Source organism: Triticum urartu, chromosome 5A (assembly GCF_056163025.1).
Source record: "Triticum urartu cultivar PI428250 chromosome 5A, HENAU_Tu73, whole genome shotgun sequence".
Lineage (NCBI taxonomy): Eukaryota > Viridiplantae > Streptophyta > Magnoliopsida > Poales > Poaceae > Triticum > Triticum urartu.
The window spans coordinates 185,381,775-185,393,698 of record NC_141877.1 but is presented as its reverse complement, the minus strand read 5'-3'; positions in this window follow the sequence as shown (position 1 = coordinate 185,393,698).

Genomic DNA, 11,924 nt, shown 5'->3' with positions numbered 1-11,924 from the left:
CTAGTGCTCAAAGGACATTATGTTCATGTGAATGTCTCCGAACTGCCCGGATGTTGTGTAAACCAAAGTTTTGTAATATAAACCAAGGCCTTGTAATATATTGTATGCATTTATCTTAAAGCGTTATTCCCCATGTGCGGTCATTTTTAATTCTTGAGAATTACCAATTGTCGGCTTCATCCCCCACGTAGATACTACGGGGTTGTTCGGAATAGCGCGTGACCACACTTGACCCAACGTCTTGGTTCGTAAAGGAGGTGGCAGCTCAGCGAACCAGGCAATCGAACTATACGGTTTTATCATTCTCACTTAGCCATAGGAGTTTGACAATGGGACTGTAGGGGAGCCCCTGGTGCATATGCGGCTATCGAACTTGGATGCCTTAAACGATTGACTGGAAAAAGCCAGCCCTTCATGTAATATGGAAGAAATTGCTAGAGATTTAGTAAGTCACCGAATTGCTAACTAGCTCTCACCGCATCACGACAGTCAGTTTTCGGCTTTCTCTACTGAAGCGTTTGACCGGGCCAGCCGGAAACACAATCGCAGTAGTTCTCCCTTTACTACCTTAGCCCAAAAAAATGGAACGTAAGGTAGCAAGTACAGGAGACGGGCAACCCAACTATTGACCAAAGACGTTATTCGGAGCCGTATAATGTAGTATTCGGGACGCCGAACTATACTCTGAGAGTATTCGGACTTTCTATTGTTGAGAATATATATATGGCTTTAAATAGATCCCCTGGCGATTTAAGTCGTACCAAGGTGTATATGCCAATTCGGACATAAAGTGGGAAAACGGATTAAGAAATAAGCCAATATCGAACAAGGTTGAGCGAAACTGTTTCCATTATAGTCTGATTGGTACTTCAAAACGTATTTTTTATAGAGGATTCCATAAGCATCAAGGACATTTTACATGCCGAGAACAAGGGAAAGGTGTGTACAAGTCCTAAATTTTAAAAGATGATCTTGAAGATCCTTTGGGAACTATACCGCACATCTGTGCTGCTTTTCCCTGTAGTATATGGTCGTTTGAGAGGATCAACAATCGAGTGTATATACGGTGCCTGGAAAAGGATCCTAAGTACCATCGAAGAGTGGTGTGGGTTGTAAAGAACCTATAAAAGAAAAAAAAGAAGAAAAAGATGGAAGAATATAAAGGTCTGGATAGGGTTGAGCCATGTCGTGGACTGTGTTTTCCGTATGCCTCCGTCCGTGCCCATGGTATCTTTAGTGCATAGTTATGTATGCGCAGTACGTATGCCTCTATTGGGATCTATGGTAGGGTGCATCGACTGCAAATTAAAATTTCCTATGCGCAGAACAACCAAGAACATGCTACGGGAGACGGATCACATTTCGTTACCACTAGACGCGCAGTGCCGTGCAGCGGAAGAAGAGTTGGTGCAGCGCGTCCGTGTGGATCGTCTCCTCCTCGTACGATCTCCCTTGTACAACCGGTGGTCGGTTACCACGTACTGGTTCGCCGGAGCGGCACAAGTGCACCGCCTCTAGCGGTATCCGCGCGTGCAGGAGGAATGTCGTGCGGCGGACTCCTAGGTCTGATCACACAATCGGCGGCGAGTGGAGGTGTCTATTCGCAACACATGCAAACACTAGTGACAGCGCTGAAGCGATCAACCGCGTTAGTGTGCGGCACCTCCACTATATATATAGGCGTCCGTCGCGGGCTCAACACTTGGGCCTCGCATGGACCCTAAAGCCCATAAATATACTCGGCCACAATCCGAATACAGTTCGGATCACATCCGACCAGTGTCCTCGGATCCGACCTCGTAGGTTCCTTCCCTTAAGTGCGCGACCCCTTAGGTCCAAGTCGGCTTGGTCGCAGTTTGGATCACCTCCGAACTGCATGGTTGGTAGCGGCCTCTAGCAAGGCATGCCGAACACCAAGTAGACTATGAAGCTGGTTAGCGAACCTGTACATCACACTTCCATTCCTTTTGCCACTCGATATATGTTGTCGAGCTCAAGGCGAGTTTGTCATCCTTGTGCTAGCCCGACCTCTTTCTCGTTCCAGTGAGGCCGACCACAAACTGGATTATCTCATAATCCTTGTCGCATGGCCATGCTTATCCTGGTTGGATCACACGAGGGCCCAGAGTATATCTCTCCTGATCGGAGGGGCAAATCCCATCTTGCTCGACCACGTCTCGCAGCATGGTTCTGGACAAACCCAAAACCTAACTTTATAACTACCCAGTTACGGAGTAGTGATTGGTCGGCCCAAAGCAGGTTTGTCACAATCCCGAGTACATGCATCAGCTCAGGTCTTAGGACATAGAACATATGTTGTATTAGAGACTCACAGATGACATATCGCTGCGTCTCATAGTTGGGTCTGTCCGACTCGGACCTTATCTTGACTCGGATCCGACTACGTCGAATCCGACCAGATCCTTCCAAGTCCATATTATCCGGTTAGCATCCAATGCTCCATGGCTAGTGAGACCAAGCCATCAACCATTTCATATGCTAGTCTAGTTGGCTGCGCGCGCGTCCACACAGCCCTTTCGACTAGGGACCTTTTAGGACAGTCATCATACAATGCATAGTCCCAAAAACAAGTCACGTACTTGCTGATACACATCATTGATAATGTCCAAGGACTATCTTTATTCATAAACACATAGGAAATATCATCATACATGATTGCCTCTAGGGCATATCTCCGATAGTCTCCCACTTGCACTAGAGTCAATCAAATAGACATCGAATGCCCATAGCTCTAACGTTCCCCTCATGCTTGGGTTGTGGAAGCGGCTTAGTCAACGGATCCGCAACATTTGCATCCGTGTGAATTTTGCATAACTCTACATCACCACTCTTTACGATTGTTCGTATCAGGTGATATTTCCGATCTATGTGTCTGACATTGTGGTGATTCCTCGGCTCCTTGGCTTGTGCGATGGCACCAGAATTATCACAATAAAGGTCCAACGGTTTTACCGAGGTTGGGAAATACCAAGATCATCCAGAAAGTTCTGGATCCAAACACCTTCCTTTGCAGCTTCACAAGCCGCAATGTATTCGGCTTCTATAGTAGAATCGGAGACAGTATCTTGCTTGGAACTCATCCAGCTCACTGCTCCTCCGTTCATGACGTACATGAATCCGGACTGTCATCGACAATCATCTCTGTCAGTTTGGAAACTAGCATCGGCTTAACCCCTTACAACGAGCTCTTCCTCACCTCCGTAAACTAGTAACATCTCTTTAGTTCTTTTCAGGTACAAATAGTCTTTACCGCTACCCAATGACTCTCACCTGGGTTGCCCTGGTATCTACTTGTTAGGCTTATTGCGAAAGCAACATCGGGCTGCGTACATATCATGGCATACATGATGGATCCGATTGCCGAGGCATATGGAATCGTACCCATCCTGCTTCGCTCATCAGATGTCGAAGGACTCTGAGTCTCGCTTAGCCTTATACCATGTGAGAGTGGCAAGAACCCTTTCTTTGCCTCACTCATGTTGAACCGCTTCAACACTTTATCTATGTACGTGCTCTGGCTTAAGCCAAGCAGCCTCCTTGATCTATCTCTATAGATCTTAATGCCTAAAATGTACATTGCCTCACCAAGGTCCTTCATCGAAAACTTGCCATTCAATGACTCCTTGACCGAGTTCAGCATCGAAATATCATTTCTGATCAGTAGTATGTCATCCACATACAAGATCAAAAACACTATCGAGCTCCCACTTAACTTCTTGTATAAACAAGAGTCCTCTTCGCTTTTGATGAAGCCGAAACCAGTGACGACCTCATCAAAACGAATGTTCCAGCTCCGAGATGCTTGCCTCAACCCATAAATGGATCTCTTGAGCTTGCATACCTTACTAGTGCTAGTTGGATCGAGAAAACCCTTGGGTTGTATCATATACACGTCCTCGGTTAAATTTCTGTGAAGGAAAGCCGTCTTGATATCCATCTGCCATATCTCGTCATTGAAATATGCAGCTATAGCTAGTACGATCCTCACCGACTTCAGCATCACTACCGGTGAGTACGTCTCGTCGTAGTCAATTCCTTGAACTTGTCCATAACCCTTAGCGACAAGCTGAGCTTTGTGGATCTGAACATTTCCACCCACATCGGTTTTCTTCTTAAAGACCCATTTGCAACCAATGGCCGTTACGCCAGGCGACAGATCAACCAAGTCCCAAACTTGATTCTCATCCATGGCCTCCAACCATGCCTCGGAATCTGGGCTCACCATTGCTTCCGCATATGTGGCCGGCTCATCGCTTTCTAGCAACAATACATCGCGCACTCTACGCAATCTTTCGGACCTCCGTGGTTCCAGTGTCGCTTCCACTACGGGTTCCCTGACTGACTCCCGCATGATCTCATCACCAGCCAAGCCATCCCCGAGTGGTCCTCGAATTTCTTCGAGTCGGACCGTCCTCCCACTGGCCTCCCGACTGAGAAACTCTTTCTCAAGGAAAACCCCGTTCCGAGCAACAAACACTTTGTTCTCTTCCCAGTTGTAGAAGTTATATCCCAAGGTTTCCCTCGGATATCCCATGAATATGCATTTATCCGACTTGGGTGTAAGCTTGTCTGACATAAGTTTCTTGACAAATGCTTCACAACCCCAAATATTTACAAAAGACAAACTGGGACTCTTCCCGGTCCACATCTCATGTGGTGTCTTGTCTACGGATTTTGATGGTACCCTGATAAGTGTGAAAGCTGCAGTTTCTAGAGCGTATCCCCAGAATGACAAGGGTAAATCCGACTTGCTCATCATAGATCGAACCATGTCCAACAAGGTGCGATTCCTCCGTTCTGATACACCATTTCTCTATGGCGTACCGGAGGTGTGAGCTAAGGTACTATACCTCTGCTTTTCAGATGATCATCAAACTCCTGGCTCATGTACTCACCTCCACGATGAGATCGTAGAAGTTTTTTATAGTCTTGTCGAGCTAATTCTCCACCTCGTTTTGAAACTCTTTGAACTTTTCAAAAGTCTCTGACTTGTGCCTCATCAAATAGATATATCCATATCTACTCAAGTCGTCGGTAAAAGTCACGAAGTACTGATAGCCACCTCTGGCAGTTGTGCTCATTGGTCCACACACATCACTGTGTATCAGTTCCAACAGCTCGGATGCCCTCTTGCAACCCTTTGCGAAAGGAGACTTAGTGATCTTGTCGAGCAAGCATGATTCGCATGTCTCGAATGACCCAAAGTCGGTCGAAGTTAGGAGTCCATCATCATGGAGCTTCTTCATGCGTTTCAGACTAATGTGTCCAAGCCAGCAATGCCAGAAGTATGTCGGATTTATCTCATTGGGCTTATGCCTCTTGACATTCATGTTATAGACCGGTTCCTGTTCTAGATTCAATATAAATAACCCATCAACAATGGGTGCATATCCGTGGAACATACCATTCAAATAAATCGAACAACCATTGTCCTTTAAATTGAATTCAAAACCCTGACTCATCAAGCATGAGGAAGAAATAATGTTCCGACTAAGTGCAGGAATGTAATAACAATTATTCAATTCCAAAATAAATCCAGAAGGAAGCTAGAGCTGCATCATGCCGACCTCCAACGCAGCAACTCTTGCTTTGTTGCTGACCCTGATGTCAATCTCCCCTTGTGCCACACGCCTAGTTCTTACCAGCCCCTGCATCGAGTTGCAAATATGAACAACCGATCCGGTATCAAATACCCAAGAGCTACTAGGTATGTCAGCAAGGTAAATGTCTATAACATATGCAACAAGTGTACCTTTGCCTGAAGCAGCATTCCCGGCCTTCTTGCCATGCTCTGCAAGCCACTTGCTACAGTTCCTCTTCCAGTGACCAGTTTCCTTGCAATGATAGCAAATGGTCTTGGAGTCCGGTCCAGACTTCGGCGCAGCGGCGGAGGTTACCATCTCCATGCCCTTTGCCTTAGCCTTCTTCTTAGACCAACTCTTCTTGGACTTAGCCGATTTCTGCACCATCAACACTTGATGCGTGCCTTTTCTTAATATCCTGCTCTGCCACTTTGAGCATCCCATGCAATTCAGCGAGCTTCTTGTCCATGCCATGCATATGATAGTTCGAGATGAACGTCCCATAGCTGGGCGGAAGAGAACCCAGAACTGCATCAGTAGCCAGCTCATCCAAGAGCGGGAAGCCTAACCGATCCAAAGCTTGCACATATCCGATCATCTTGATCATATGCGGGCTCAGTGGATCACCTTCCTTCAGCTTACAATCCATCAAGGATCGCCAGACGTTGAACCTTTCGGTCCTAGCCTGCACCTGAAACATGCTCTTGAGACTCTCGATCATATCGAAAGCCCCAATGTCTTTGAAATGTTGCTGCAAATCGGGATCCATACAAGCCAGCATGAGGCAGCTGATCTCGTTTGATTCATCAACGAGTTTCTGGTAGGCATTCTTCATTGTGGTACTTGCATTATCGGTAGGTTCCTCTGGAAGCGGATCCTCTAGAACATGTTCCTTTTTATCATGCTTGAGAACAATTCTCAAATTTCTATACCAAGTAGTAAAGTTTGTTCCATTCAGTTTATCCTTTTCCAGAATTGATTTCAATGCAAAGTTGGGTTGAACAGGTGGTGCCATTGATCTACAACAGAAAAATATGCAATCACTAAGCAATGTGTTTATGTAGAGTAATTCTAGCCTTAAACAGAAATACTCCCACTGAAGTCAGCATCCCTCTGCAAACACTCTGTGATTCAGGATCCGACTAGAACATGAAACTAGTGACCTTTAGCATCACTGCTAGACAACATGCCTATCCGGTAAGCAACTCCTTGCTAATCGTATCTCTATACGACTCATGTCGGTCGGGTAGGTATCTCATACCCTGGCTCCCGACCTCTTTTGCCACAAGGCTCAAAACCGTTTTGATAGCATTGTCAAGTCAACCTAATGCAGTGCATGTCCGTGTCCGACACGAACCCTTCAGTTCAAGGACACCTAGCAGCACCCCAATTTTATGAGCCCACTACTAGACGTACTTGACGTGCGAAGGTGCAACATCGGGGATGGCAATTCGCTTGATATTCATGAGGGATCTTTCTACCATTCTAACATGCATAGAAAACAAGGAAGCATAACAATCACAAATAAACACATATTGTGAAATAGTATGGCTCCTTCATGGATGTTCTTCCAGGTTGGCTCCGACTCCGATGACCATCTAGGAACTCCATCTTGTTTGTCACGCCGGGACGCCAAGCCACCAACCTGATCTCTATTATCCAACTACTACATCTAGTAATGAATTTTACATAGAGTCACAAGTTGACACGTAGGTCGTTATACAATATAATGACATCACTTTGGCTCCTGCCGGCTGACAAACATGACATGTGGGTCATGTATAATTTACACACATGCATGACATACACATGAGCCATACTATTCACATCAAACCCTGCAAAATAAAGTTATGCATAGAATCGCATTCTACCGGTTTGAGTGATTGTGTACGAAATACAAGGAAATAAGCACACGTCGGTCCCGCTAGCCGGTTACAAGGCGCTACGCACACGTTTTTGAAATTACAGATCACATCTGAACTCCGATCACGCCGAATTCTCTGATCTGGCCGATCTCATCGATCATCGCAAATCCGATTCAGATTTATGTTTCACTATTAACCCCGATGGCGGATAACCGACCGGTAGGGGTAGATCGTGTCACGACCTCATCGATCCCAATCCACAGAAAACATAGCCACATCGATCCCCATGTGCAGTTGATCTCATCAGCCGTGCACACAACCAATCTTATCAATGACAACAGATCTCATCTATTGCCTCCACATATCTAATATGCATACGATCTGAATCCAAATCCTATAACCTGGCTCTGATACCACTGTTGGGATCTACGGTAGGGTGCGTCGACTGCAAATTAAAATTTCCTACGCGCAGAACAACCAAGAACATGCTACGGGAGATGGATCACAGTTTGTTACCACTAGACAGGTAGTGCCGTGCAGCGTAAGAAGAGTTGGTGCAGCGCGTCCACGTGGATCATCTCCTCCTCGTCCGATCTCCCTCGTACAACCAGTGGTCGGTTACCACATACAGGTTCGCCAGAGCGGCGCAAGTGCATCGCCTCTAACGGTATCCGCGCATGCAGGAGGAACATCGTGCGGCGGACAGCTAGGTCGGATCACACAATCGGCGGCAAGTGGAGGTGTCTATTTGCAACACATGCAAACCCTAGTGGCAGCGCCGAAGCGATCAACCATGTAAGTGTGCGGCACCTCCACTAAATATAGGCGTCCGTCATGGGCTCAACACTTGAGCCTCGCACGGACCCTAAAGCCTATAAGTCTACTCGGCCACAATCCGAATATAGTTCGGATCACATCCGACCAGTGTTCTCGGATCCGACCTCGTAGGTTCCTTTCCTTAAGCGCGCGACCCCTTAGGTTCAAGTCGGCTTGGTCACAGTTTGGATCACCTCTGAACTGCATGGTAGGTAGCGGCCTCTAGCAAGGCATGCCGAACACCAAGCAGACTATGAAGCTGGTTAGCGAACTTGTACATCACACTTCCATTCCTTTTGCCATATGATATATGTTGTCGATATCAACGCGAGTCTGTCATCCTTGTACTAGCCCGACCTTTTTCTCATTCCAGTGATGCCGACCACAAACCGGATTATCTCATAATCCTTGTCGCATGGCCATGCTTATCCTGGTCGGATCACATGAGGGGCCTAGAGTATATCTCTCCTGATCGGAGGGGCAAATCCCATCTTGCTCGACCACGTCTCGCAGCATGGTTCTGGACAAACTCGAAACCTACCTTTATAACTACCCAGTTACGGAGTAGTGTTTGGTCAGCCCAAAGCAAGTCTGTCACCATCCCGAGTACATGCGTCAGCTCAGGTCTTAGGGCATAGAACATATGTTGTACTAGAGACTCACAGATGACATATCGCTGCGTCTCATAGTTGGGTCTGTCCGACTCGGACCTTATCTCGACTCGGATCCGACTACGTCGAATCCGACCAGATCCTTCCAAGTCCATATTATCCGTTTAGCATCCAATGCTCCATGGCTAGTGAGACCAAGCCATCAACCATGTCATATGCTAGTCTAGTGGGCTGCGCACGCGTCCACACAGCCCTTTCGACTAGGGACCTTTTAGGACAGTCATCATACAATGCATAGTCCCACAAACAGGTCATGTACTTGATGATACACATCATTGATAATGTCCAAGGACTATCTTTATTCATAAATGCATAGGAAATATCATCATACATGATTGCCTCTAGGGCATATCTCCAACAGCCGCCATCCAGTTGGGGTTGTGGCGGAGGCCGGATTGCTAATCTAGCTTTGGACAAACCGGGCTGTCGTTTTGTGGGGTAGACCGCACTCGTTTGATAGTGTTTGGGGGCTTGACGGCCGGGGTAATATTCAGCTTGATAAGGCCACCCTCTGCTTCAGCCGCGAGAGCCATGGTATGCTCCTCAGTACGGAGGGAGCGCTCCATGTTCCCATTGACTGTAATAACGCCGCGAGGTCCGGGCATTTTGAGCTTTAGGTAAGCATAATGTGGGACCATGTTGAAGCCGGCGAAGGCGGTTCTTCCGAGCAGTGCGTGATAACCGCTGCGGAAAAGGGGTGACGTCGAAGATCAACTCTTCGCTTCTGAAGTCGTCCGGCGAACCAAAGACCACTTCTAGTGTTACTGAGCCCATGCAGCGGGCTTCAACGCCAGGTATAATCCTTTAAAGGTGGTTTTGGTGGGCTTGATTCTTGATGAATCGATGCCCATTTTGCAAACAATGTCCTGATAAAGAAGGTTAAGGTTGTTCCTGCCATCCATAAGGTCTCGTGTGAGATGGTATCCGTCGATAATTGGGTCGAGGACCAATACTGCCGAACCTTCATGACAGATACTGGTCGGATGGTCTCTGCGATCGGAAGTGATCGGATAGGCTGACCATGGATTGAATTTTGGGGCGACTGGCTCTATGGCATAGACGTCTCTTAGTGCACGCCTGCGCTCCGTTTTGGGAGTATGTGTAGCATATATCATATTCACCGTTTTTACCTCGTGGGGAAATTTCTTCTGTTGCCCTATGTTCGGTGGGCGAGGCTCTTCACCATCGTCCTCACTGGGCAGCCCCTTCCACTTATGTTTGGTGTTTAGCTTGCTGGCCTGTTTAAAGACCCAACAATTCCTGTTGTTATGATTAGCAGGCTTATCAGGGGTGCCATTAATCTGGCAAGGCCGATCGAGTATTTTATCCAAACTAGATGGACCATCCTTGTTTCCTTTGAATGGCTTCTTGTGCTGACCGGGTTTAGAGCCACTAAATCCGGCGTTGACCGTCGTGTCTTCGGTATCTTCGTTATTGCTTTGATGTTTGTGTTTGTTGTGTCGTGGCTTGCCATTGCCATGCCTGGCTTCAGAGGTGCCAGGGTCGCTGGTGTTGTTGCTTATGCAAGCTAGCTAGCTATCTTCTCCCACGCAAAAGCAGGTCATAAGTGCGGTAGGGGCTGCCATGGACTTCTATTTTTCTTGGACGAGGTGTCGGGCGAGCCACTCATCTCGGACGCTGTGTTTAAAGGCCGCGAGGGCTTCAGCGTCTGGACGTTCCACAATTTGGTTCTTTTTAATGAAGAACCTGGTCCATAGCATCCGGGCTGATTCTCCGGGTTGCTGGACTATGTGACTAAGGTCATCGGCGTCTGGGGGCCGAACATAGCTTCCTTGGAAGTTGTTTGTAAAGGCATCCTCCAAGTCTTCCCAGCTGCCAATAGAGTTTTCTGAGAGGCTATTTAACCAGTCCGTGTTGGTCCCCTTAATTTTAGTGGGAGGTATTTGATGGCATGGAGATCATCACCGCGGGCCATGTGAACATCAAGAAGAAAATCTTCAATCCATACTGCGGGATCTGTAGTACCGTCACATGATTCAATGTTCACGGGTTTAAACCCTTCAGGGAACTGGTCCTCCATCACGTCATCGGTGAAGCATAAGGGGTGTGCGCCGCCGCTGTATCGAGCGATGTCGCGACGCGATTCGGATGAAGTCCGAATGCGTTTTTCGGCCTGGGTGCAGTTGTGCCTATCGCGCCAGGCCTGATGGTCGTCCTCTCGCGTTGGAGCATGCCCCCTTGACCCATAGATTGATCTTGTCTGACCGGCTCTATTGTCTAGGTCCTTGCATAGGTAATAGATATAGCCCTGGGACGCTACCTCCATGCCTCGACGGCTGGGTGGAGCGGGCTGGTGTTCGGCGTAAATAATCGGTCTGTCTCGTCCACGTGGTGGTGGGTCAGGTTCGTCAGCAGGTTTATACTTTGGCGGTATTGGCTCAAGGGCCTCGTCATCAAATTGTGGTAGCAGCTTGCGCTTCGGGTAGCTCTTGGTTGGGCATTTGATGCCATATTCCTCGGCTTCCAGGACTTTAGTCCATCTTTCATTGTGCCTATCTTGATTGGCTTGGAGTTGCTACTGCTTCTTGTTTAGGCTTCTCGCAGTGGCGATTAGCTAGTGCTTAAAGTGCTCTTGTTCGAGGGGTTCTTCCTGCACGATGAAGTCTTCGTCACCGAGGCTCACATCCACTTCGGAGATCGGTAGGTAGTTACTATCCTCCGAGTCCTCGTTCCCGAAAGGATCGTCGGGGTCAAATTTCCCATTCTCCCAATCATCTCATTCGGATGTTGGCTCGACAGGGGCTTCGGGGTCTTCGGCATTCTCCGGAGTATTATTGTCTTTGGTGCCGGTATTGCTGTCTTTTTGGGACGCGGTTTTGAGCAGCGCCGCTGATGTCAATGCTTTGGAGGTGCTTGAGCAGGCTTGTCCTCAACCGGATCCTTCTTGTTGTCATCATCATCCTCTTTGGGTGTGTCTACCATGTAGACGTCGTATGTGGAGGTGGTCG